General features: G+C 43.8%; 1 protein-coding gene across 6 annotated transcripts in view; it reads right to left on the minus strand.

Moving 5' to 3' along the window:
• Positions 1-27418, minus strand: part of CSGALNACT1 (chondroitin sulfate N-acetylgalactosaminyltransferase 1) — a 420793-nt gene that overhangs the window by 287364 nt on the left and 106011 nt on the right. For all 6 annotated transcript variants that reach the window (XM_073636981.1, XM_073636978.1, XM_073636980.1 and 3 more), the window contains one exon: positions 26574-26606. The gene's annotated coding sequence lies outside the window, so the exon portion shown is untranslated. The remainder of the gene's footprint in view (positions 1-26573; positions 26607-27418) is intronic.

Here is a 27418-nt window from a genome sequence, read left to right on the forward strand (position 1 = left end):
TAATCCGCATGTGCTGTGTGTGGCACCCCTGAGGGTTCAGTCGCCACAGAGGTACTGCACCTCACCCAGAGGTGTGGTGTCTCCCTTCTCTCAGGTAAGGAGGGAGTACTGCACGGATCCCCAAACACCTGCATCCAACACTACACTGCTCCAGGCTGGCCGGAGGGGCAAGACACAATGTATGTTTCTGCTGAGCCCTGACCCTGGCTGGACTGGGGGGAACCCAAAGGTAGGGGGAACCAGTAGTGGGTGTGGGTGGAGGGAGTAGTTAGAGGGAGCACTTTAGTAGGAGTATCTATAGGGAAGCCATCTTAGGGTGGCAGTTCAGAGTTCTAGGGAGCAGTTCAGAAGAACAGCTCGGGACAGTTCAGACGAACAGTCTGGGGGCAGAGTCTCATTAGGAGATCTGCTCCACAAGTAGGGCCAAGTAAGGAGGCCCAGGTGGGGAGCAGGGAGTAGGCTCCGTTCTACAGAGAGGATCCCAGGGGGTAAGGCGCGTGCAGGATGGCACCCGTATGCCCCGCCTCTGTCAGAAGACAGAGGGATCGTTGCAGCATTCTAATCCCCAGGGGGGTCAAGTAGGTCCCGGAACCGATGTACAGGAAGGACTTCAGAACACCCGAGCGGGATTGAGAGTGGGCAGCGCAGAGCAGGAGGGAGAAAGACCAGAGTGAAGACGGTCAAAATAGGAACACGAGAAAGTGGAGTTCTGCCAGGTATTCCCAAGTTGCCTGAGGAAGGATTGAACCCCTGCCCGGTGAACGCAGCGCGACGCGGGAGGCCTTTACCTGTATAGTGCACCTGTGAAGTGTCTTAAGAACTGTGAGTAAAATCTTGGATGACTGCACGGCCTCTGTCCATTCTTCATCGGCACTATCGTTCCCCCTGCACTACAACGCCCAGTGCGACCCACTCTCTACTACTACACTGCCCTGAGGCCTGCTCCACCTGTGGGGAGCCGTCCCATCACAAGCTGCCCTAACATCTGCCTCAGAGGACTGTTGCAGCGCTGGTGATCCTCACCAGACACCACAGGTGGCGTCTCGAACTTTCCCAAATCCCCTAAAATATTCCCCTTTTTGAGTGACCGCCCTGGGCCACGGACCGGGCCAGCCACCGTGATATCCCCTACACCGGCAACCAGAGGCCCGGCTGCCGAGTGCCCCACGGCCCTGGGGGCGCGTCACTGTGCACATGCTGCGGAAATTTCCGCTGCGGATTATCATTGCGGAAAAAAACGCAGCACTACCAATTATTTTGCGGAAGTGCTGCGTTTTCGCCGCCATAGACTTGCATTAGATCGCATGGATTACGCATCTCTGTATATGTAGATGCACATTCCATGCGTTCTAATGTGCGGATGGTACCCAGGTCTAGAGGAGAGGAGACTCTCCTCCGGACCTGGGTACCATAGAAAACTGTAAAAAAAAAAAAGATTAAAATAAAAAAATAAATATATACTTACCTTCTGGCGGCCCGCGGTGTGCTCCTCCTTGCTTGCCGGCAGTTAGCAATGGACTGAAGGACCTGCGCTGACGTCATAGTCATGTGACGGGTCACGCGACGCTGACGTCGACAGGTCCTTCAGTGTACCGCTGCCGGCAACCGGGACGGTGAAGCAAGACTGCAGGGGCCATCGGAAGGTAAATATAGATTTATTTTTTATTTTTTACCATTCTTTCGGTCACACTATATAAATCCATGCCGTTTGCATGGATTTATATAGTGTGACCAAGTTGACAAGCACTTTCCAAGTCATGCTAAAATCGCTTGGAAAAGCGCTTGATAACCCGCATGTGGAAATGCATGTGAAGAAAGCTTCACATCCGCATGTCCCTGGCAGTAAAAACGCATGTACAATCCGCATGCGTTTTTTTCTGCCAGGGAGATGCAGAAACGCTCAGGAAAAAATCCTGAGCATTTTTGCATCGTGGGCACATAGTCTAAATGTTCCTTCACACGTACTTCTTTCTGTGTTTTAAAACCATGTCAAAACTGACACGTGTTTTAAATGTTTTGGATTTTCCATTGCCTACTATTTTATAAGTTTTCACAGAGGAGCAACAGAGAAAAAGCCAGGAAAAATAAACATTTCTTGACCAGGAATTTAGAAACATGGCAAAATTCTGAAGACCTTACCAAAATTGCATCGAAGTGTTGAGCCTTAGAAAAAACGGAGAATGGGAAGTTTTTGAACTAAAGTATAAAAATGCAGCATCTATCATGGATGGTAAGGAAGGAGGCCCTTTGTCCACCCTCTTTCCATGCTTTTGAGAAGATAAGTCACTCATAATCAGCTGAGGTTCTACTGGTGCCATTACTTCTATTCCGGTGCCCCTAGAAGACAGCTTGGAAAGTAAAGTGAATATCGCACATAGGAGATTTAGTCCGTAAATAATCCAGGGCTTTTATTTTTTTACATATTTTACATATTTTCTATTCTGATCATAGCATCTGTTAAATTTGGCTAGTTTAAAGAGAATCTGTCACCAGGTTTGTACTGCATGATACTAGTGCATCATAATGTAGAAACAGATACCCTGATTCCAGAGATGTATCATTTACTGGGCTGTATGCTGTAGTTTTGATAAAACACTGTTTTATCTGCTACAGCTCTGCTAGTCCTCTCAATGATGATCTTCTGATAATAGACCTTGATATTCATGAGTTCTGACTCAATCTTCAGCACTGATTGGCAGCTTTATGCCTATGGACAGTGTAGGAATCAAGCTGTCAATCAATGGTAGAGGCAGAGTTAAGGCTCATTGAAACGTCAGTTTTTGTCATATGTGCTCTATTCGTTTTTTTAACGGACGGAACATGGACACATTAATTTCATTTGGTATGTTTACATGCATGCATTTTTTGTGAAACAATGGTCCGTACAAAAGAGTGGTAATGTGTCATATTTTTAACTTATTTGTAGATCGAAAACTTACCTATTGAAGTGAACACGTCCATGAAAAAAAATGGTTAGCATTCAAATACCATGTATGTGTCATCTGAATACTGTCTGCAGTTCATACACTAAGGTTTTAATTATATATATATCGTGAGAAAGTAAAGGTAATTGTGGCACCCCAGGGGTCCGGTTGCCACAGTGGCATTGCCTCCCTCACAAGAGGTGATGCCATGCCTGGAAGCAAGCAGGGGTACCTCCCCTTGGCAACTGGGATCTGGAGGCGGGGTTAGTGAGACTTAGTGTGAAGAGTTGAAGTCAGGACGTCAACGAGAGAGGAGTGGGGAATGGAGCTGCGCGGCAGTTCACCCCAGAAGGAACCAACGCAGAGGAACCGGACACGGGAGTCCGAGGCTGTGGGGCACTGAAGGCCCAGCAGCAGAAACCGGAGGGCAGGAGACTGCAGGTCTCCTGGCCCCAGCAGACGCCCGGAGGCTCAGCAGCACCGCAGGGCCCAGCACTGCCACGTGGGAGCGACGCATCAGCAAGACCCGAGCTGCCTGCCATACGGGTGAGCACAAAGACGTTGCACTCAGGGACAATGATCCCAAACATAAAGCAAAATCTACAATGGAATGGTTAAAAAATAAACGTATCCAGGTGTTAGAATGGCCAAGTCAGAGTCCAGACCTGAATCCAATCGAGAATCTGTGGAAAGAGCTGAAAACTACTGCTCACAAACGCCCTCCATCCAACCTTAATGAGCTCGAGCTGTTTTGCAAGGAAGAATGGGCAAGAATTTCAGCCTCTCGATGTGCAAAACTGATAGAGACATACCCCAAGCGACTTGCAGCTGTAATCGCAGCAAAAGGTGGTGCTATGAAGTATTAACTCAAGGGGGCCGAATAATATTGCACGCCCCACTTTTCAGTCTTTAATTTGTTAAAAAAGTTTAAAATATCCAATAAATTTCGTTCCACTTCACGATTGTGTCCCACTTGTTGTTGATTCTTCCCCAAAAAATTAGAATTTTATATCTTTATGTTTGAAGCCAGAAATGTGGCAAAAGTCAGAAAAGTTCAAGAGGGCCAAATACTTTCACAATGCACTGTATATAGCTTGGTCACATATTCAGGTTTCCAGGTAATGTAACAATACATTTTATAAATGCAAACAAAATCACTATCATTTTATTATTTTCACTATTTCCATTAGCATTAAAAGATTTTTTACAAGAACATCATATGTTCCTTCCCTAAGTGATACATTGGAAGCATGGGAAAGTTCCAGATTACCCTTAACCTCTTTACCCCCAGGCCATTTTCCGTTTGTGTTTTCGTTTTTGCTCCCCTTCTTCCCAGAGCTATAATTTTTTTATTTTTTGATCAATATGACCATGTGAGGGCTTGTTTTTTGCGGGACAAGTTGTACTTTTGAACGGCACATGTTGGAAAGGGGTTAAAAATTATCCTTTTTTTTTCAAAAATACTTCTATTGAGCAGTATTTGCCAAAATCTTACCTAATGTCTATGAAAATTAGGTAGGTTTGATTAAAGAGAATTAGTCACTATATTACACAATACAATAATATACATTAATAGATAGATCTCTGATACCTGATGAGGCACATGTACTTACTCTGAAAATTCCTGTCAGCATTGCTATATTATACCTTTCGAAAGTTTTTGAGCCTGATACTAAAATATGCATCTTAATATCAGGCAGAAAAAGTTTTAAAATATATTGTGCATGCATTCTGTCATGCATTTTCGCAATAAGTACACAAGTCTTATCAGTTTAAAGATATATAATTAAAGGAGCTTTTTATTATTTAAAAAACAATCTGTCTTAGGGTAGGAAATAGTATAAAATAAAGAAATAAGCATATGGTATGCCATCATACCGGAAGTGATGAAGTCCCATTCTTCAGTAACCTGAGCACTGCCATCAATCACTGACTTCAGTGGGACTGGATGACAATCTGATGTGTATGGGGCCTTCCGATTTTCCCACGACATCATCTGATGGATAGGGCTGTTCGAATTTCAATGGCCTATGGACTTTCTCCTCTCTACTCATTGAAAACACATGAACCTGTGTAACATGGGAGAGATACTATAGATATCCGCTGAACAAATGTTTGGGCGCCAGTTATCTTGTGTCTGTAGCCAGCTTTCGTGCCAATACATTTCATTTTAAGAATATCATTGTCTTTTGATGACCTGTCCTTCCTTAATGCTCAAAACCTATTATAAAGATGCCAGGAGGAAAGCTATCAGGAAAAAAAAAGTATTTTTTAAAATCAGGTTTTTGTGTCTTAAATTTATTTTCAAACATTTTTGGAAATTTTTTTTACATATCACAATCTGTATTAAAAATTAAAAAAAAAACAGAAATGTAGCAATTTTCACACTGGACAATTGGGCTTTTTTAGACTCGGTTTGTTGTTTCAGGAAACAAATCATGTACATAGACAGAATGAATAGACCTAAGCCTATCTATTGTATTTAAGTGTTTAATGAGCATGTGCACAGGTCAATGTAAAGGGAAAGGGAGGAAGGAGGGTCAGTTGTGACATCACCTATTGTAAATTGTGGATCCTTTGTGATAAGCTGTGTATAGAGGTGTTATCTGTCATTGTAATCTTTTCTGATAGTACACTAAATATATGCCCAAAAAGCCCCAGTGGCGACTGTGAAAATTGCAAGATTATTTATTTTTTTAATGAAGATCAAAATAAGAAAAAAACATTGACAAATTAAAAAAAAATAAATGTAACACAAAAACCTGATTTAAACAATAGGTCATTTTCTGATGATAGCTTCCCTTTAAGTGACGCCCATTCCTTTATGTATGATCTGCCTGTGCATTGCATGTCTGTATATCAGATAAGGCACAAAGTATGCCTGACAGTGTCATCTATGACGAAAGGCAAATACTTATAGACTTTATTTAGCTCTGCCTCAAAGTTACTCGCATCCATCTTAAATATATTGGCATAGCACTGTGCCTCAAATCTGTACAGTTTATCGATTAATGCTTTCGCTCTGCTGAACAGAAAATGACGCACAATGTATAGACACACAGAACTAAAGTGGTAATTAACTGCTACAATTACAGATAAACATTATCATGGCCAAAGGCTGTGTACTGTGAAGTGCTACACAAATCACATGCATTGTAACCACCAATAATAGAGGATATTTCTTTTTTTCTCCGAAAGGTGGATAACTAGTTAATATATTCCATGTCTTATTCCTTATATGGGGATAGCTGTATGTACAAAAAAATATTCCATATAGCTCATTAAGTGAAGTGGTAGTAGCTGTCTTTCATCCATATTAAGGGTTTATTGAAGTGTTTACTTTGTGTTTATTCATATAAAAAATACAGAACAGAGCTTCATCGGGCACAACAAGGGCACTACCATGATGTTATTCATGTTCTGTTACCTCCAACTACTCCTCCATCACCAATATCATTAAATCCTGCTTTTTATTTAAAAGAAAGTATAGTAAAAATGCATGGAAGACATATTTAGTGTGTGAATTACATAGTGTGTTATAATTGCATTTGTGTTAGTTGGTTACAATTTCAAAATTAGAATATAAAACTGTACTTAAAGAGAGTTTCTGGAATTTTATGAAACTTACTTACCAGTAATCAATAAATATAATAAATAGTATAGTAACAATAATAGCATAATATAATAACAGATCAATTTAATAAAATAACCACAATTCATCTTTAAAATCACCTGCCATTGCAGCACTGCCGCTCTAACAACCCACAGCTGAACTAGTAGCTGGTCACATGACTTATATCATTATTTGACTGCTGCAGCCCATCAGCTTTGAGACCAGTGACTGGCACCACTGGCCAAATGATGGTTGTACATTACATGACCAGATGAAGAAATAGCAGGGACTACCAGAGTGGTGATGCTGGGTATTTACAAGGAGAGAATATGATTAATTTATTATATTATCACACTGTCTGATGGGAAATTTTCTGACTGTAAAATTATGAAAAAACCCTTTAAAAAAGTTAAGCCATAATGTCATGGGTGTGTCAGAGGTGACAGACAGTCACCCTGCAGTGGGTTGCAGGAGATCTGTACGTTTGGCATTGCAGACAGCCTCTTGTCTTAAGGGGCTGTCTTAAGGACCGAGCGGCTACCTCTCTTGCTAATTAGCTCTCTGCCTGGGTGTATATATACCTGGTGTGTCTGAGAGGGAGTCGCCGGCTATATCCATTTCTACTTGTGAAGCTTAGCAGGAGCAGTACTTCGTCCTCTCTGAAGCTTGAGGCCGTGTGCTTATTTGGAGTTAATCTAAAGCTAAGCCATTTCCCCTGTTTTGTCCACCCTTGTTGTCTATAGAGTTTTAGTGGAGGTTGACTACTGCTCATCTCTTTCCATCCCTAGCCGTAGCCATACGCCAGGGAGAATAGGGCGAGGCACGAGTGCAGCGTTTGCTGAGGAGGCAATATAGGGACGTTAGGGGAGACAGGGTGACGCTAGACCAGACTAGGAGGTCTCCACTTCCCCTTTTCCCTAGTGTCTGGGCTCCCTTTCCCTTTTCCCTCAGTGTTGCACTAAGTCTTTCCCACGCCTGGAGTGACATTATAGAAAGTAAAAAAAAAAAAAAAAAAAAAAGGAAGCTGACTTTTTTTTCCTTGTGTGTTTTTGGGCGTGAACCTTTTTTTCCCCCTTTCTCCCTTGGGTATGGGTTCAGTAGTTGCAGAGCTTGCAGAGCAGCTGACGTCCGCAGTGAGGTACAGCAGCAGCATCAGCGGTTACAGGTCGCCAATATGGGGGTCTCTGCAAGTAGGCCTGTCCAGCATGAAACCAAGGCTGCCCTCCCGGATGGGTTTTCAGGAGGTAGGGACAAGTTTTTTGTATTAAGGAGGCATGCAAATTGTATTTTAAACTTCGTCCCTACTCCTCCGGTAATGAGGAGCAATGGGTTGGTATTGTCATCTCTCTACTGCAGGGCGATCCTCAATCATGGGCGTTTTCATTACCGCAGGACTCGGTTTGTCTCCAATCTGTAGAGGGGTTTTTTGGAGCTCTTGCCCTCATCTATGATGACCCTGAACAAGTCGCCTTGGCTGAGTCTAGGCTATGTCGCCTTCAGTAGGGGAATCGGTCAGTGGAGACTTACAGTTCAGAATTCCGTAGATGGGCATCGGTTCCAAATGGAATGACTCAGCCCTTAAAAGTCAATTTTGTGTGGGGCTTACTGAAAGGTTGAAAGATGCCTTGGCTGTATATGAAACTCCTCAGTCCTTGGAGCCTGCCATGTCTATGACCATACGTCTTGATAGATGCCTTTGGGATACACTGGTGCGACCACCTTCTTGCCAGGGTTGTGTATATGGCGCTCCTGAGGGTTCGACCGCCACAGGGATGTAGTACCAACGACGGCTGCCATAACACCCTGCCTCAGCGGACTGCAGCAGCACTGGTGGCCTTCACCAGGTGCCACAGGTGGCATAGTCGAGATCAGCCACTCAACCCGGATAAGCCCGTACCATCCTTTTTAATGTGACGGCCCCGGGCACGGAGCGGGTCTGGGCCACGGCTGCACCCCATCGACAACATAGGACCCGGCTCCGAGTCCCCCATCTCCCAGGGTAGGGCTTTCATGCGTCACACAACTGGCGTAGTCGGCAGGATCGCGTGCCCGCAGCAAAGGAAGGAATTACCCATTGCTACCGGGTACTGTGTGCCTTACACCTTAGACTGTCGTTTCCACTTAAGATGGCGCCCGCCCAAGAAGAACAGACGCCATAGTGCATCAGAAAGACGGTCTCCTAACACCTCCTATCGTAGGCCAGGCTCCCACATGGCGCAAAAATTGTGGACCGCCCATTCCATCAGAGACTGTCCGCGGGGTAATGTCCGTCAAAATGGATGGGCTGAACAAAGGCGTGCCTGTCAGCATACCGCCCTGGAGCCGCCCCGAAAGAGGGGGGGGAAGAAGAAAAACAACAAGGTGCGGCCATAGCAGTTGGAGTTTGGCGACCTTCAGGAGTGGACATGGACGCTGCTGGAGCGCAACAAACGGAACCTTCCGAACCCGGCCCAGGTTCTTCTCCCGGCAGGGAGCGAAGCGGCAGGACCCTTACAGCGGGAGATATTGAATTTCTCCACCAGGAAGCCCCGGGTCTTGCACGGACACTGGATGAGGCCCAGAAAGCGGCGTCTGCTGCATGGCGGGAAGAAATGCTGCTGCGCATCCGGACCCGCCGCCAAGGAGCCGAAGCTCAGGAAAGGAGCGGTGACAGAGGTCGCGAGCGGCCCAGAGGCGGGTGAGTGTGCTTCCCCTGCCCCGGCTGCTGAGCCTACCGTGCCCGTAGTGGACCTCATGGCCGAGTATCTGCTGCCCGGAGCGGTCATCTAGGAGCAGGTCTTTGCCCCGGAGCTTCAAGCTTCTGCTATTGGCGGAGATCTGCACTGCCGCCCAACCCCTGACTCGGGAGGACCTGAGTCTGCTGGGGTATCCACCGAACCCAAGCCGGACTGGTCTGCACTTGCAGAGGACCCGCAGCAGCCCCTGCTGACACCGCTGCCCGCACCAACAGTCACCTGGCCGGCGGCTGAGGAGTGGGCCTGGGACAACCAGGGGGGGACCTGATGGGCTTCCCCCGGGAGACCCGGGCTGAAGCGTGCAGGAGGAGCGAGCTGTGCCGTCAGCAGATCCTCCAACTCGGCCGGGAGCAACGCCAGAGGGAGATCCGCTGCGAGCGCCTCGAGGTGCGCACCAAGGCTGCAAAGTCCCGGGCCCACCAGGAGGAGGCGACCCATCCAAGCCCCCGTGTGGAAGGGCAAGTTGTCCGCTTCCACCATAAGGCGGGGTGGGGATTCATTCGGAGTTCCCAGCATGAGCACAACGTCTTTGTCAGCCGGCAGGACGTGTAGCCGCGGCTGAAAAAGGGACACCCTGGCCGGAACCTCTTCCCAGTTGACAGTCACGTACACCCGCCACCACGGGGTGCGGGGGTGGTACGCCCTGGATGTCCACAAGGTGTCCGGGAGTGATGCCCCCTCGCGCTCGGCCTTAGAGGACCGGTCAGCCTCAGTCTGGAGGAATGAGCCTTTTCCCCGGAGGGGACCCGAGAATTAAGCAGCCCTGGCGGCTGAAACTTGTTTAAAGTTGTCATGTTTATGTTTATGTTTTAATTTGCTCTCCCGGTTTCTAGAGACATTTGTCCCTGCAGACTTGCAGCAGACAGACTCCTAATCTGTAAATAGTTTGCATCTCTTTAGGTGCTCCTCATTGGTTTTATGTAAAACCGTGGCTATTTCTGCCTCAGACCTCAGAAGAAAAACCTGTCTGGAGTGGCTCTCCTGGAGGTCCAACTCAGGATCTTCATGCCCTGCAGCCACCCCAGGGCCTACGTTGGGGGTTTGGGACAGGTCCCTCGTGCTTCTGAACTGACTCTTAGGCCTTGCACTTTAACCCGTCTGTCTGTGCATAAATATCTCTGGATGATTATTGTACTTTTATATTTTTATATTTTTGTACTTTTATATTATATGCTGTTTGAAACATTAAAGAAGAAGTGCCTCCCATAAAGGGAAGATTGTTTACTGTTATATATAAAAAAAAAGACTGTACCAGGTATTGCTCTTTTGCAGCCCGCGGACCTGCTGTGTTTCACCAGGGGGGAATGTGGCGCCCCTGAGGGTTCGACCGCCACAGGGATGCTGCACCTCTTTAATGGGGTGTAGTGTTCTTCCTTTGAGGTAAGAACAGTGCGATGGTCAGGACCCTCCCTCCACATCCAACACCACACTTCTCCCACCAGAGGGGGCTAGTAGGCACCAGGTGCTGCCCCTACTGGAAGTTGGGAAACTGGGGAACCAAGAGATAGGGGAACCAACTAGTGGGTGAGGGTGGAGGACTCACATTTTAGTCACACTTTAAATTTCATATTTAATACACAGCCATCTTGGTTCTGGGTTCTTTGATCGTGATCTCCCTCCCTGAGCGTGGATCCTGTGTGGACCTGCAGAGGATGGAGACACGGCCCTCGTATCCTGGCCTTGGGTCGAGGGGCAGGTTGCAGATAATGTATGTCTCAGCCCGGTCAAGGACCATGACCAAGAAGGCCCGGAGCTCAGGAGTGTAGCTCCACCGCAAATGGATCCCGGGGGGGATGCAGACGGAGCGGTGTACGCCACCTGTCCTCGCCAACCTGATATATTCAGAGGGAGTCCGGCTGCAAGAGGGCTACCGACCCCCGACACCTGACCTTGCTACTCTATGTCCTGGTCAGGGAAGCCCGGTAGGCGCTGAGGATCCCACCGGGTAATGGAAGGAGCGGAGCTGCCACCGGTACCCTTTTTCTGAGTGAAGTTCAGAGGGAGACCCGGCCTATCTACACACACACACAAACAGGAAAGGACCCGGTCTGAAGTCTAGGAACACTCTGGTGCGGGGTCCTGATTGAAAACTGGACTTACTCGGAGGTTGTCGGACCCCCCCCCCCGTCTCTGGTGACCGCAGAACTCCGCGAGGAGCAGGGAGAAGCCTTTCAACTGCAATCTCCACCGTGAGTAAAAACCCTGGAAGTTAACCCCTAAGGCCTCCGGACTCTTTATTCTGCATTACACCGCACTACGCAGCACCAGACCTCCTATACTACAACCCCCTCCATCCTGTCTCTCTGCCCTGAGGCCCTGCTCCGCCGGTGGGGAGTAGTACCAACGACGGCTGCCATAACACCCTGCCTCAGCGGACTGCAGCAGCGCTGGTGGCCTTCACCAGGTGCCACAGGTGGCGTAGTCGAGATCAGCCACTCAACCCGGATAAGCCCGCACCATCCTTTTTAATGTGACGGCCCTGGGCACGGAGCGGGTCCGGGCCACGACTGCACCCCATCGACAACATAGGACCCGGCTCCGAGTCCCCCATCTTCCAGAGTAGGGCTTTCATGCGTCACACATGTACCTCTGCCAGGGGAGTGGTCTGGGGGTGAACCAGTACTGAGGGAGGTGGAGGAACCTATGCAGTTAGGTGGTGTCTCTACATCATACATCTCCCTGGAGATTTGCAAGAAAAAAGGCGTATGTTTTTTTGCGGGAAAAAGGGACACTTTGTTGGGACCTGTCCTTCAGTTCCTAAACAAAAGGAGACTCGATTAACTCTCGGTAGTCTGGAGTTGGATAAACAAGGGGTGCATTTGTGCCCAAGTATCATGTGATATTTCAGTTTTTCTTTTTTAATAAATTTGCTAAAATTTCTACATTTCTGTTTTTTTTTCAGTCAAGATGGGGTGCAGAGTGTACTTTAATGAGAAAAAAAACACTTTAGAATTTACCAAATGGCTGCAATGAAATAAAGAGTGAAAACTTTAAAGGGGTCTGAATACTTTCCGTACCTACTGTATATACACACAGGACAGCTTATTCTGAAAAGTTACCTGTAATAACAGGTGTGTTAAAATAGTAACTGAACTTTATTATTTTATATAGTTAGCATGCAGATTGTTGGGGGGGGCAAGTCCTGAGACTCCACCGATTGTGCAATTAGATGCCAAAGAAGTGCGCAGCTTAGTAGACAGGAGCACACAACTCCTATTTGAGTGCACACAGCCCAGAGTACAGATTCAATAGCAAGCATAGGCTATGAAGTCTAAACGTTATATTGAATCTAAAGCCTATGCTTTCTTTTGATTCCATACTCTGTTCCTGTCTGAGCACGCACTTCTAGGGGGTCTGTTGCGCAATCCTGAGACTCCGACAGATCTGCAGGCAATTTAAGTGACTGCTAAATATGAAAAATCATGAAGAAAGTTTACTCTTTAAATGATATGGTTGTGGATGGGTTTCAGCTTCTTGATGTAAACAAGAATGTTTTCATTATATAATCATTAAACCCAATGTAGCAAAGCAGCATGAAATCTCTTCATAAAATAATTGTACATATTTATTACCAGCTACACTTATATTCTGCTGATGCATCTGCAGGACACCTGACAAGAATGTAAAATTCTTCATAACCCAGACTGTCATTATCAGAACACTCAAAGGGAGCATTCTCATTAAACTCTGTGGTTTTAGAAATATTAAATATTAAATATATTTCTGTCCCATTGAGTAAACAATTTATCATTTTAAATAAACAGTTGTGCTACTTAATAATGTATCATTAATGTATGCACTGGAAATTAAATAATGTTCATTGCTTTTGTGATGAAGAATTCGATTTATACTTTCTGTTGTTCTCATGCAAGAGCCTAAGGGAAATTTTATAAAGCTATGTCTATTTACTGGTGAAAAAAAGTTGCAAAGTTTGGCACACGCATATTCTTTTTTGACCTTGTCCACTTTTATGCTGCACTCACCACTTTTTTAAAAGTCAGTGCACTTGTTGGGTGGAAAAAAATGCAGCAAAATAAGCAGCAGTATTTACCTGCTCATATATTCAGACCTAAATGCACTACCAGCGTGCAGCAAACCTAAGTATGAACAGCTCCCTATACAAGCCTTTTTGTGTGCAATTCAAATACTAAGCAATCACCCCCTCCATGAACTGATAGGTTGTGAGTGATTGTCTCATCAGTATTTTGCACCTGTGCAGCCGCCATCTTTATATGGGTTTGCTGCACGCTGGTAGTGCTTTTAGGTCTGAAGAACTGAGCAGGTAAATACTGCTGCTTATTTTGCGGCGTTTTTTTCTTGAATCTTGGGGGAATTTTAATTCTTCTTATTGTGGCTTTGCTTTTTGTATCACTTGTCTGATGGGACAATCAATGTCCAACTGTATTTTAAGCTGTAAATTACCATAAATTATATATAAAAAAAAAGAATGCCAACCCAAGATGCGCTAAATTTATTAAGAGTTTGCTTTTCTTAATAATTTTGGTCACATTTACTTTAGCAGCCTTCTGTTTAAGATTGGTGTATGGATCGCTTAGTAATCTCCATGCTCAGAAAGTCGTAGTAAATTTTATCCTTAAAGGGATTGTCGAACACTTGTATACATTTTGGCTCTAACATAATAAATGAATGCATACTCAGAGTTTAGCAACCTCGTGGATCCAATGCAGGTGGCTCCGAAGATCTGTGCCAGCGCCAGAAGTGATGTTTGGTTCTTTCGGACATTACCAGGAGTTGCGTCATGAGAGAACTATCCTCCTTCAATCACCTGTCCGCTGCAGTCAATCACAGGCTGCAGCCAATCATAGTTGAGTATACCTTCATTTATTATTTAAAAACCATTAAAAAAAAAAAGAAACTGTATTCAAAATATCAGACAACCCCTTTAATCCTTTAAATCCCATTTACAGCAAGGATTTGTATTCCTGAGTGTGCAATAATATAGCACGTTTGTTAAAAATCCAATGTCTTTTCTTTCTATTTATACAGCATTGATTTCTACTGAAATCCAAGTAGATGGGTAGTTCCTTCCTCCTTCATTGATGTTAGAGCCAAACTACACATTGCATTATTCTAAAGACCTCATTCTACACATCAGATCATTCTATATTTTATACAAGGGCTATTAATTAACATGAAGCCTTTGGTGTGAAACATTGAGAGAAATGGCTGAGAGCAGCTTTCTGGATGACTAGGTGACAAAAAAACATGATCTCCATTAGAACGAATCTAATTCACAGGCAGAATTTTTACATCTTACAAACTGAAGGTAGGACAATTCTCCCAGCACACGCTGCTGAGCTCCATGCACTGTCATACAAGCTCCGCACTATGAATATATAATATATGCCACTATTCCCTTGTAGGAGTAATGTTCCAAAGGAAAATGTCACAATTTTGTATGAAGCTGACAGAAGAAAACTATATGCTTCCATTTGTAATCAGATGCATATGGACATTAGTACCTGCCCCATGTACTCCATAGCCACCATATTGAAGTGCCTACAAGTGTCGCTGTGCATTGGAGGCTTAAAAATTCAAGTAGGAATTCAGGAGCAGGGTCAACATTTTATTTGTGACTGATGATACATTTTTAAGGATTTATCCATTATTTCAACAACATGGCTGCTTTCTTTCAAAAATAGTACCATACCTTTCCTTAAAACAGTACCATCAAAGTAAGGCAGCCAATTGCTGCTGGCTGCAGTACCTATGCAGAGCAAAGCAAAGTGCAACAGTATAGATGAATTTTCTTCATCCTGCTGTGCTCTGCATAGGCAGCCACTGAGATGGCAAAGTGCTCAGTATAATTATACTGAGTGCTTTGACATGCCAGTAGCTGTTTATGCAGAGCGCAGCAGCGTGACATCTCAATTGCTGTGCTCCGCTGTATAGGCATCAACAGAGATAATATATGACAGGCTATGCAGGTCTTAGTGAGGAAAGACTGTAGACAATATTGAATGGGGCAGAGGGCTCTATTCTCAGGGTACGCAGTGGAACTATACTCAATCAGGAGAATAAACTAGAGGCACTGAGTATTTGTTTTCTTTTTAAAAACTAAAACAAAATGGAACTTAGACTCATGCCACAATAATCAATGGGGCTCCTCTTCTTCTGTTTGCATAATTGATGCACATTAATACTTTCACACATAAATTCCGTTTTTTGCTATAAACAGAACAAAATGGAATCTACAGTAATCTGCCTTACATCATTATTTTCTAGAACTTGTAGTATACATGTGCTTGGAAAATAAAGGGGTCACATACTGGACTGATGCAAGGGACTCTGGGAGTGTTAATGGTCCATGTGTTTGGGAGCACAAAATAATTGCCTTGCCCGGGTGCTGACAACCTATACGACATCAGTATGACCTAGTACTGCATAAATATGTGTAATTGTATATATAATATATATAATTCCACTAATCTGTAGTATTTGGGAGATAAAGGTTAAGTACATTTTTCTTTAAAATGCCTGCAAGCTTCACGTCCTAAAGAAGTGGTCTTCAAATGAAATGCGCTATGTTCTGATGAACTTCTCAGCACTTCAAGAGAACACTGTAGGCCTCACACACATACAGAGGACTGTTCCTGAAAACTATGATTTATTCAAAACCGGCATAGAGTTCTATTCATTCAGCTAACAGAGAACTAGTCGAGCTCATAAAGAGGACTTGTTAATTCATTGCTTAAGGAGTCATGTTTTATGCAGCACATACAGTCCTGCTATTTCACAGGATTCTTGAAAATGTGATGTTTTATTAAGGTGGAAAGGTACTACTTACTAAACATAATAATGTATCATAATGTATATGACTTTCATTAAGTGAATTAGTTTTAGACTTTACTCTGTAGTTCCCATGTAGAATCCCAACTTTCCTATTCTGCAGGACTATCTGGAGGAGCAGGAGCGTCATCGTCATGTCAGAGTGGACATCAAGATTCTGTAATTCCAGTGTTGTAGTACTTAACCCATGCATTGGCACTCAATATACAGTATATTCATATAAAATTGATCTATTTGTGTGTCGTTGGAATCAAACATTAACCATACCATGCCCAACCATACCAATAGGATGACAAATTTGATGCTCAACACTCAAATATTTAACAGATAAACAGATGCCATCCGTGTGCTGTCGGTCATTTTCACGGACCGCTAGACTTGTATGGGTCATATTGATCCAGGTCTGCATGATTTCTTGCAGACCACTCAGTCTGCAAAATAACACGGACATGTGAACAGAACCATAGAGTATACAGGGTACTCATTCTTGAAAAACACAGGTAGAACAGGTATGCGAGTCACAAATGTCTGAATGAGGCCTAAAATAAGAAAAAAAAATAAAGAAAGAAGTATGTTTTACTTGATGCACCACTTCAGTGTTTTTTTAATTTCAGCACTAGAGTGGTGCTACTAATCTAGGGTCCCTGAACCTAGTATTGTACTTGTTGCCGTCTTCACCTTTTATCGGCGCTGCCTCTGTCCCACGGCGCCATCTTGTTACCGCAACTTTTGACTGACCGGAAGTCAGAAGTAACTGTCACAAGCTCTCAGCGTAAGTCTATGAGAGCCAGAAAGAGAAGTATAAGACTAAGAGCAGGCACCACTCCAGCGCGGCAATAAAAAAAAACAGCTGGAGCGGTGCTTTAAAGTGGTGTATGATATAGCATGCTGCTGATACTAAAACTGATCCAAATCATAGCGTGCTAAATTCATGCTGAAGAATCTGTCTATCAAATTGAATCCTATAAAAATAAAAAAAATCAATCAAGTGAACCAATTGTTAATATTTTATGATATAATTTATAAAAGAAAAATAACCAAAGCTATTTGTTTAATAAAAATATATTTTTTAGGAGTAGAATACAAGAATAAAATGTCACACTGCACTTGTATGCTATGTATTGTGCTGACATTTTACAAATATGTCAGTCCCATGGAGGGGAGGATGAGTTATGTCTGAGGTATGCCTATAAAATACACACCCGTATGCTAGTCATGTTTTTAGTAACATTTTTTCTATTGCCAAAGGTTTGAAAAAAAGAAGCTTTGTAAAAATGTAGTTTGAAGCTTCAGTCTAACCTATGGATCAAACCCTTTGGCTATAACCAGATTTATTCAATCTGTATAATTTCTAGGCAAGCTACATGAAAACAACCCTGCCTCTTAAATCTTGGGTGTAATCGCAGTTTTACAGACCAACCATTACTGACAACAGCTGAACCCTCTGTTTTCCTTACAGATCTTATAACTACTACTAAGTCTCCTCCATACAATCCGGCTCTCCCCGGCAGCTCAGCTATGCTGCACTGAAACAAAAACAAGAAATACTCTACTCGAATGACAGCTAAGAAATGCAAGCTGAAAAAACACTTTGAACCAGATTAATCATTTGCATTTTTTTAAGTTACTTTTTTTGCACCAAATTATTCAAAATGGTATACGTTCATGAAATTTGTGCAAAATATAAAATGCTCTTCATAAAAAATGAGAATTTTTTATTTCATGCTCCATTTTGAAGAATTTGGAGCCAAAAAGTCAACAAATACACAAAACTGAAAAAAAAAAAAAGGTTTGACTTTTTTTGCTCCAAATTCTTCAAAATGGAATTTTGGACAAAATAAAAAAAAATCTTTTGTTTTTTTTTGAATTACATTTTTTTTTGTTTTGCGCAAAATTCCTTAACCACGTGCGACATTTAAGAATTTGGCGCAAAAAGTTAAGAAATACACAAAATATAAGAAAAAAAACCCCACAAATGATTAATTGGGCTATCCATAAGCTGTTTTGTGCTTTTTTTTTTTTTTTTTTTTATAGCAAGAAGTCACAACTTCCTCTAAAAATGTCACAACGTTTGCACAAAATTTCAGGCATGCATAAAAATCACTCAAAAGGGGAAATGGATAGCATCTGCGTAAAAATTTTACGACTTTTTAAATAGTACCAATTGATGAATTGGCCGTAAACGTATGGGATCGCCCACATTAGGAAACAAACAAAAAAAATGACGGTACATAAGTGAGCATATATAAAACAGAGTTCAAAAAAGGTGCGAATTAAAATAAAAAACACAAAACACCAAAAAGCTAGACAAAAAGGCGCAAATGCAATAATGAATCATGCCCTTTGTAACCAAGTTTAATATTTGATATTACCTCCGGTAGTTAACTGCAGCTTTCTGCACTTTTATATTAAGGGTTTGTTATTTTTTAAATTAACTCGAATTAGCAGAGCAATATTAGAAAATGAGGGTTATAACCTTTCCAGGAAAAGGTCTCTCCTCCAGACACTGCTGTCTCTGCACAAATGTGAATATTCACTAGAGGCAATTAAGGTTTGCAGTTGCTGAACTGAATGTTTATCACTTGGCTATCAATCTCTTAATTACCTTAATTAGCAAAAGTCCCTGTATGTAGTCAATAAGCACAGAAGGCGCGCAATAAACATCTTATAAGCCAACACCCAGCTGACCTATGTTCTCATAGATCTTTATAAGCAGAAAAGTCATGCCAATAAATTTCCAATATCAGATTTGAACAGTACAATATTACAAGTTCTAGGAAATAAGGGCAACGGTGAAGATTGTTATCCATTACACCAGATCTGTACCGAATACATGCATGTTGATCAATTTACAGAGTGCTGATTTTTCAACTGCAAGCTTGTCAAGCATTTTACCAAAATTATTGTAAGGCTTGTATTTCAAGTGAACCTGTCACTAAGATCAATCCTCCCTAAGTCATTCATATGAACATGCAGGTCGTAAAAAGTTGAATAAAGTGATACCTTGATATCTGCGATCCAAGGTCTTATTCCAGAGAAATCAATGTTTTTCTTGATATGTAAATGAGCTGTTAAGATCTATGGGCCGGACACTGATCTGCCTGAGAATTTGACTCCACAACTTATTTTAAATGAAAGGGAGAGTTACCAGTGTGAGATATGTAATGACTGACAGCTTGCCCTCCTGATCTACATATTTTACACTAGTAACTCCCCTTTCATTTATAAGCTGGAGGCAGATTGTCAGGCAGCTCAGTGTCTGGCCCATAGATGTTAACAGCTCATTTACATAATAAAAAATGTGGATTTCTCTGGAATAAGAAATAGGACACCAGATATTAAGATATCATTTTTTCAGCTTCCCATCACCTGCATGTGACGCGCCCCCTGGGCCGTGTGTGTAAGGGGAATACCCGGAGCCGGGCCTCTGTGTAACGCTGGGGGTTGTAGTCTCCGTGGCGGCGACCCGGTCCCGTGGCTCAGGGTGGTCAAACCAGTGGCCGTCTATGTGTTTTTTTTATGATTAAATGTCCGACTACGCCACCCGTGGATTGCGGTCATTGAGAACCGCCGCTGCAGGGCAGACCGCTGAGGCTGATGTTGTGTGCGCAGCAGGGGGTAGTATAACTCCCCACGGGACGAGTATAGCCTCAGGGCAGTGAGTGCAGATGATGGTGCGCGGGAGCAGCAGTAATGACTCAGAGTCCAGTAATGCAGTTCAGGGTCTTTACTCAGTTTTACACTCCAAGCCACTTCTGCAGATGATGGCTGCCCACGTCGTGCTGTGCTCACCAGGTGAGGGGCTCGGCCAACTCCCAGGTACCTTTTGGAGTGCTTTTCAGGACCCCCTTCGTGTGTCCTTTCTCTGGCCTGTCGTACCCCACAAGTGTCCACGTTTCTGTCCAGCTGCCTCGGGCCTTGGCCGGCAAACGTATGTTCCGTTTCCCTGGGTCCTATGTGGTGCCTTCCTAACGGGTGTAGTGAGGGGCCGTGCATGTACAATGCCACGGCCTCCGGTTACTAGCTGAGGGTAGTTGCTCTCCTCCACTAGATGAGGGATCCGGTTCCCTTTCTTGGCCTGACCCCCCCCCCTACTCTGGTAGCAGCGGGCGTGCGGTGGCGGCTGGCCGGTCCGCACCCCTAGGGTCCCTTCAGTCTTCTCCTAGAGCTTCCTCCGTTCTTCTCCCTTCTTTCCTCCTCCTCCAGGCCCAGGCCTTAAGACTTGGCCTGCCTGTGGAGCAGAGCCCATGCTGAGCCTCTGCTCCTAGCCTACTTCTCGCTCTGTTCTCTTCTACTTCCCTCTGCCTTCTACCATGACTCTAAGATGGTGCCCACCATATATACTCCTCTATACAGTGCACCCTGGATCTCCTCTCCCCACCCACACACTACTGGGTTCCCCCTTTCTAGGTGTTCCCTCCCCCACTCCAGCCAGGGACAGTTGTGTTCACACCCGGGAGCATTGTCGTCCTGTCCCCCGGAAATGTGGTGTAGTGCATGTGGGTGTTAGGGTCCTGAGCCACACTCCATCCTTACCTGGAAGTGAGATATCACACCTCTGGGTGAGATGCAATACCTCTGTAGCAACCGAACCCTCGAGGCGGTACACATGTCCATATAGACAGCTTAGCAGAGTTGACCCTACTGACAGATTCCCTTTTAAAAATGTGGAGCAGACTTCCTTCAAATATATAAAATGTTATAGAATGGTGTTATCACTAAGCCTTTATATTCATAGTCAGGAATTTTATGGGTGGAGTCATTTTATGTAATGCATAAGGCTGTGTTCACATAGACTGCTTCAACTTGACTTTTTAAGTGTGTAAGGCTAGGGTTTGACAATGACTCAGACATGTTTCAAGGGTTTAAACTTTGCTGCAATCTTTCAGCAAGATCTTTTTATTTGAGCAATAAATAAAATCTACTGTTATTTGAAGTGGTTTCTGTTTTTTTGACAATTAAGGGTATGTGCACACATTAAATATTTGTTGGAGACATTTCTGAATCAAAAATGTGCAAACCATTACAAACTGAACAAAAATGGATGCCAAAATGTCCTTTTTTAATAGATCCATTTTTTTTTTTTTTTTTTTTAATAAAGGTTGGATCCAAAATGGTTTCCATTTTGCATCTGCGTTTTTCAACAGATTCATTTTTTTTTTTTAAATACTGTACCCGTTACAAATGGATGACAACTGGACATGTGAACAGAGCCTAATAGGACCTTTCAGAAACCTCCAGTATCAACCAACATGGATCATTATCGAAACAATGTCCAAAAAAATCTCCTAGTCAGTATATAGTTTATACACAATTCTAATCTGTTGGTTGATACACAATGCAAGTTCACACTCTCATGCATTGCCTGCCTGAGAATCAATGTTTTGAAGTTAAAAAAATGTCTCCTGATCAAATAGATTGAGAAAAAATAAGACCCAAAGACCCTTGTACTTGCACCACCTATTCTAAGGATCTATTCGAACTATTCTATCATAGCGCTAACATTATTGAGCCTAAATTGTAACAAAGCAAAAAAAAGGGGCATAGAGTAAAACCCAAAAACATGATTATATTATGCCCTAAAATACAGTATCATACATGTCAGGAATAAAATCCATACAATGCTGACTTAATTGAAGGCTGGTTTCCAGTGTATCCCTATCGCCCCAACGCATGTTTTGCCCTTCTTTGTCACAGCCCTTCATGCCCCTCTGACGATGAAAGGCGCATTTTTGTATAAGTTGGAATACTGCATTTTTTTTTTTTTTAAATATTAAAAAGTTTTCAAATGTAGGAGTTTTAATAAGAACTTTTAATAAGAGAACTTTCTGTGAGTGACAAGATCTTCTCAGGAGTATATTAAAGGAGTTGTCCACTACTTTTTATTATCCCCCCAATATATTCAGCCGATGCCCATAAGGGTTTTTGTAATTACTTTGCTGTGTCTTTATGGCCTGTGAGAGGCGCTATCGCTGGCCGCTCACCGCTCACAGGCATCATGTGACCCCCGGCTGCCGGGGGTGACTTACTTCTGCGTTCCACGGTGAGTGATGGGCTGTGGGCGGAGTTACCCCACGCACCACACCCAGCATCCACCGTGCGCTTTCCCTCTCCTCATTCATTGGGAAAGCGTACGGTGGATTCTGGGTGTGACATGCGGGGTGACCCCCGCCCGCAGCCCATCACTCATCATGGAACGCAGAAGTAAGTCACCCCCGGCAGCTGGGGTCACGTGATGCCTGTGAGCGGTCAGCGATAGCGCCACTCACAGGCAAAAAGAACTAAAGGTAAATACAAAAACCCTTCTGGGCACTGGGTGAATACATTGGGTGGATAATAAAAGGTTGTGGACAACTTCTTTAAGCAGTATGACAATGTTGTCACTAGGAATGGTCATCTCTACTGATACTAATAAGGACTGATGAACTCTGTTCATAGCTATGGTTGTAAAACTCTTAGCATATTTGACAGCACTGTACCTTCTTTGTAACTTTTCACCACTTTTTAAATTAACCTTTTCAGTTGAAACACAAGATTAATTTTCAGTGCTGGCTAAACATTTCTCATGAAGAAGTAATTATTTGTAAGTACCACAGGATAAAGATGCTAACAGCCATCAGAGCAAATCATCGAAGCAACAGCTGGATCTACTTCTCTTCATCTGAACCATGAATTCTGCTACACAAAACCACTGAGCATTTTAGAGTAATTATCCCCAAATTTAGAGTCATTATAAGATCCATCTGAGAGTCAAATGTAATAAATTCCTGCAAGATGTAAATGACTCCTTATAGCGCACGCAGAAAATTATACGTGGGCTACTTGGTGGTTGCTTAGTTACTAAAATACTTTTATGTTTTACGTGAATGAAGGCAGCGAATATATTCTATTAAGTTAAGTAGGGTCTAATAAAGTGCAAATAAACGAAACATTTGAATTCCTGTTTTATTCAGTTACCCACCAAAAATATAAATGTGCCCACGTGACCCATTCACCAGGCATCTGACATGGTTTGCCTTTCACTGAAATTTGCATCTGACTCAATAACTACAACTATTAGCCACATGTGTTACCTTAAATGGCTGAGCAGGGACAGGATTACTCCTAATAGAACTGGGCAACTTGGCAGGTAGGGAATGTTTGTATGTGAATGTAAATGTTTTCTGAGGTCTGAGCATTCACATTATCTGGCAGATTTACTAGAACTTTCTAACTTTTAGGCAACAAAGTGTACCTGACAACTTTTCAGAATAAGCTGTCATGTAAGCGTACATAAGGAATACCAATTGTTGGCCATTATACGATTTGCACCTATAATTTTCATTTCTCTCTGAACTAGTGGGTTGAGATTAGCTGCTATGATGTTTCCTATACACTAAACACAGAAATCAAGGGATTTTTGAATCTTTCTCTGCTTAAAACATGTTAAGAAATTAGCCACTGCAGCATTGATAACAGCAGTACTGTGCTGTGTGGCTGTGAATCCATCTCTTGGATCAGCTAAGTCACTCACTATCTGCAGCGCAATCTGTCTGTCTTGTGTGCCTCTGCTTATTTTCTAACTCTGCCCCTCACTCTTCCTCTTCCCTTCCCTCTCCTTAGAGCAAGAATCCTGAACCAGTGGCTCACGGCTGTCTGCCAACTTGGTGCATTTGCACCTGATCTAGCAACGAGCTATGAAGAGAAGGTCTCCAGACTCATGGTGACTTTTATAAGTAGCCTTAAAGAGAAGAGAAGATCTGGATGTGCATATACTTGGAGGGGGGAGAGAAATAAACATAGTAAGCTGGAGATAGGATGATACTGTTAGTTAGAGGAGAGCTTAAAACTAGATATGATAGTGATATCAAATGAGGGTAAAGTGGGAATCCTTGTAGTTATTCTGCCAATACGGGCACAAGGTCTCAGTATGCTTTCTGTGGGAAAGCTTTGGCTATACTCATACCAGTAATGGCGAGCTCTGATTGTCACTAATACTGTAGGGACAGGGCCTGGAAGTGACTGGTGGCCATTTTTCAGAGTTGAATGTGGTTCTCAAGGTACTGTAAGAAAGGTTGAGGACCGCTGCCTTAGAGTATAATAGGAGATGCAACGTGACACCTAACTGCTGGCAGTCTGTCGTGATTTGATCCAGACAGAATTGAGCTGTATTACTGAGTAAGGGGTGATTAAAGAAGCCCACCTATGAAACTTTTTACTGCTAAATCTGTCTAAATGTATATGTAGTGTAGGGTAAGTGTGGTAAAATACTCAACGATCGCCATCTTCCCCAGTTTCCAGCATTGCCCTGGTCCTCTTCTCACTCACATGACTTGCCGGATCACACTGGGGTCTATGTGTGAGATGGAAGTCTCCTTTACAATGTAAGTCTGTGGAGCATCAGAACGAGGTCCATAGACTTACACTGTAAAAGTGACTTCCAGCTCACACAGACCCCAGTGTGATCCAGCAAATCAGAATATAAGTCCCATGACCCTGTAAGAGGGTGTGCAGTAGATGATGGGATTCCCCAGCGCTGTGCGGCATTTATGTCTGGAGACTGCCACCCACTGCCCAAGCACAACCCTGCGGAGACCCCCACTAGGGCCTGTAACATAAAGGGGAACATTGTATTGACACCCTTATGACTGTGAATACTGCTTTTGACGCGCCCCCTGGGCCATATTCTTTAGGGGGAATATCCGGAGCCGGATCAGATGGGAGTTGTAGTCTTCCGAGTGGCTGTGACCCGGTCCGTGCCCAGGGTGTCAAACTCAGTTGTATGTGGCAGTCCTACAGATGTTATAAGTTCTTTATTGTCGACTACGCCACCCGTTGTGTTGCGGTCACTATGGCCGCCGCTGCAGCAGGGTCCGCTGAGGCTGATGGTGTAGGTGCAGCTTGTGATGGTATAACCCCCAACGGGTGGGGTATAGCCTCAGGGGGTCAGGTGCAGAGGATGGGGGTTGTGGTGGTGCAGCATAGATGTTAAAGGAAGACAGAGTCGGGTTGTGCAGTTTAGGGTATTTACTCACTGCTGATGTTCCGGTCACTCCAGCTTCAAGTGACCTCCCGAGCCGTGCTGCATCCACCAGGTCCTGGATCCAGCCAACCCCCAAGCAAGTCCAGAGCGTGACCCTGAGCTCTCCTTCTGTCCTTTCTCTGGCCGTCCCCACTATTGATCCACCCAGGTCCAGCTCCCTCGGGCCTTCTGTTGGGTGACCCTTGGCCTTGGGTTCCCTGACCCTCCACGTGGTATGCCTTCGGGGTGGATGTGGTGGGTGGCCGTGGCAGACGCTGCCCACGGCCTCCGGTCTCTGGCTGGGGTGTGTTTTTGCCCCCACCAGCTTGGGTTCCGGTACCCTAATGCCGACTCTTCACCCGTGGATTGGATTTGGGGTCTTAGAGTCCTCTCTTCTGCTTCCCCCTCTGGGTCTCTCTTGCTTTCTCCTCTCTCTCTCTCTGGGGCTTCTCTGCTCCTCTTCCTCTGCTCTGCTCTGACAGACTGACCCTGTTCTCTGATGGTGCCCACCTTATATACACCCTCTATGTGTGAGCTCAGGTGACCAGCACCCAATGAGCTCCTATCTTTACCCAGGCTGCTCCCCCTATCTGCCCCTACACTACTTGGGATGTACCACCCCCCTCCCACTCCAGCCAGGAACAGACTCGGTCGTACCTGCACATTTCTAAGTGGGAGTACCGTCGGCCTGCTCCTCGGAAATGGGATGTGTGTAGTGCATGCAGCCTACCGAGCTCAGTTCCACACTCCATCCTTACCCGGGAGTGGAATATCACACCTCTGGGTTGAGGTGCAATACCCCTGTAGCAGCCGAATCCTCAGGGTGCTACACTTTCATCAGAGATTAGTCAGATAGCATCGAGAACTTGCTATAAGAGTTATAGTGTGCTTGCTGACAACATTGTATATTGCATACTGTGAATACTGTTTTCATCCAGTTTCCTTTCTGCTAAAACCACCCTTCCCTACACCCACATTAGGAAAATAAACAGTTAAGTTGGTTATTTCCGACTTGCCCTTGTCTGTGTGTTGCATCCTGCGACCTGTTTACAACCCAAAAGAGGGGCAGATGGCGATCGGTGAGTATACTACCTCACTTACATTACACTGCATACACATTTACACAGGTTTAGGCGATAAAAAGTTTAATGGGAGTGATTCTAAAGAGGCAGTGGGAGAAGTGGCTCATAAGTGGGAAAAGGGGCAGAATTCTCTGGTAAATTATATTATAAAGTTTCTTATATTCGCTTGTACTATTCCTTTATGTAAAGTTTTTTGAAATTACAGTGACCATTTAAAATGCATCAAATGTATCACTGGGGCTCATGCTGAATAATAGATTGGTGCATCTTTAAATTGTCTAGCCTAAATTAACGCCACCTATTGGTTGGCATACTTTGCAGCAATAATTAACACCATTCTTCCTTCTCAGCAGACTCCATAGACTTTCTGTTTGAATTAAAGAGCACATAGGATCCACCAATACTCACTATTCTGAACCATGGACAATCGGTGTCTGATATCTGAAAAATAAAAATAGGAAGTCTCTTAGATGATAACGTATTGTTATAACAAATTATAACTTCTCACATTTAGCTTTTCCCTAGATGGAAGGATGAAAATGAATTTTATGTATTAGTAAGTTTCTTCTTTAGGGAAGACCTTTCCTGACATGTCTGAGTAAATAATTGTATGCCCCATGATATAATTGAACAGCATTTTTTTTGTATACCTCTGCATTGTGACTTTCCTTGGCTATGCTATTACTGATTGTAATTATTGCCCTTATCAAACATTAGGGTTAGTGTTGAGCGAGTATGTTCTATTAACCCTTTCGCCGAGTATGCTCCGGCCGAGCTCTGAGTATTTATAGCTGCTCGGTGATAAGGTTAAATCGCTCCCGTGTGCATGATTTGCAACTGTTTGACAGCTTTATTACATGTGAGGAATATCTGTTTCTTACACATTCCTCACATGTAATAAAACTGTCAAACAGTTGCAAATCATGCACACTGGAGCGACTTAACCTTATCACCGAGCAGCTATAAATACTCGGAGCTCGGCCCGAGCATACTCTGACAGAACATACTCGCTCAATCCTAATTAGGGTGAGTTCCGACATACTTTGTGTGACGCTAGTGACTACTCACGGATAAGCCGTGAGGTTTCGTAGTCACGAGGTCTGAAGGTATACAGCCAAGAGAGTACATCATAGACAAAGGCATAGTCAGGAAACTGTCCAAAGGTCAATATTCCAAGAAGTTAGTGGATCACGACAAAAGGGCTAGGCAAATGGATAGTCAAGACAATCATAGGTCAAACAACAAAGATCAGA

This window comes from Phyllobates terribilis, unplaced genomic scaffold (genome assembly GCF_046119375.1).
Source record: "Phyllobates terribilis strain yellow unplaced genomic scaffold, ASM4611937v1 Scaffold_1__5_contigs__length_1240528914, whole genome shotgun sequence".
Lineage (NCBI taxonomy): Eukaryota > Metazoa > Chordata > Amphibia > Anura > Dendrobatidae > Phyllobates > Phyllobates terribilis.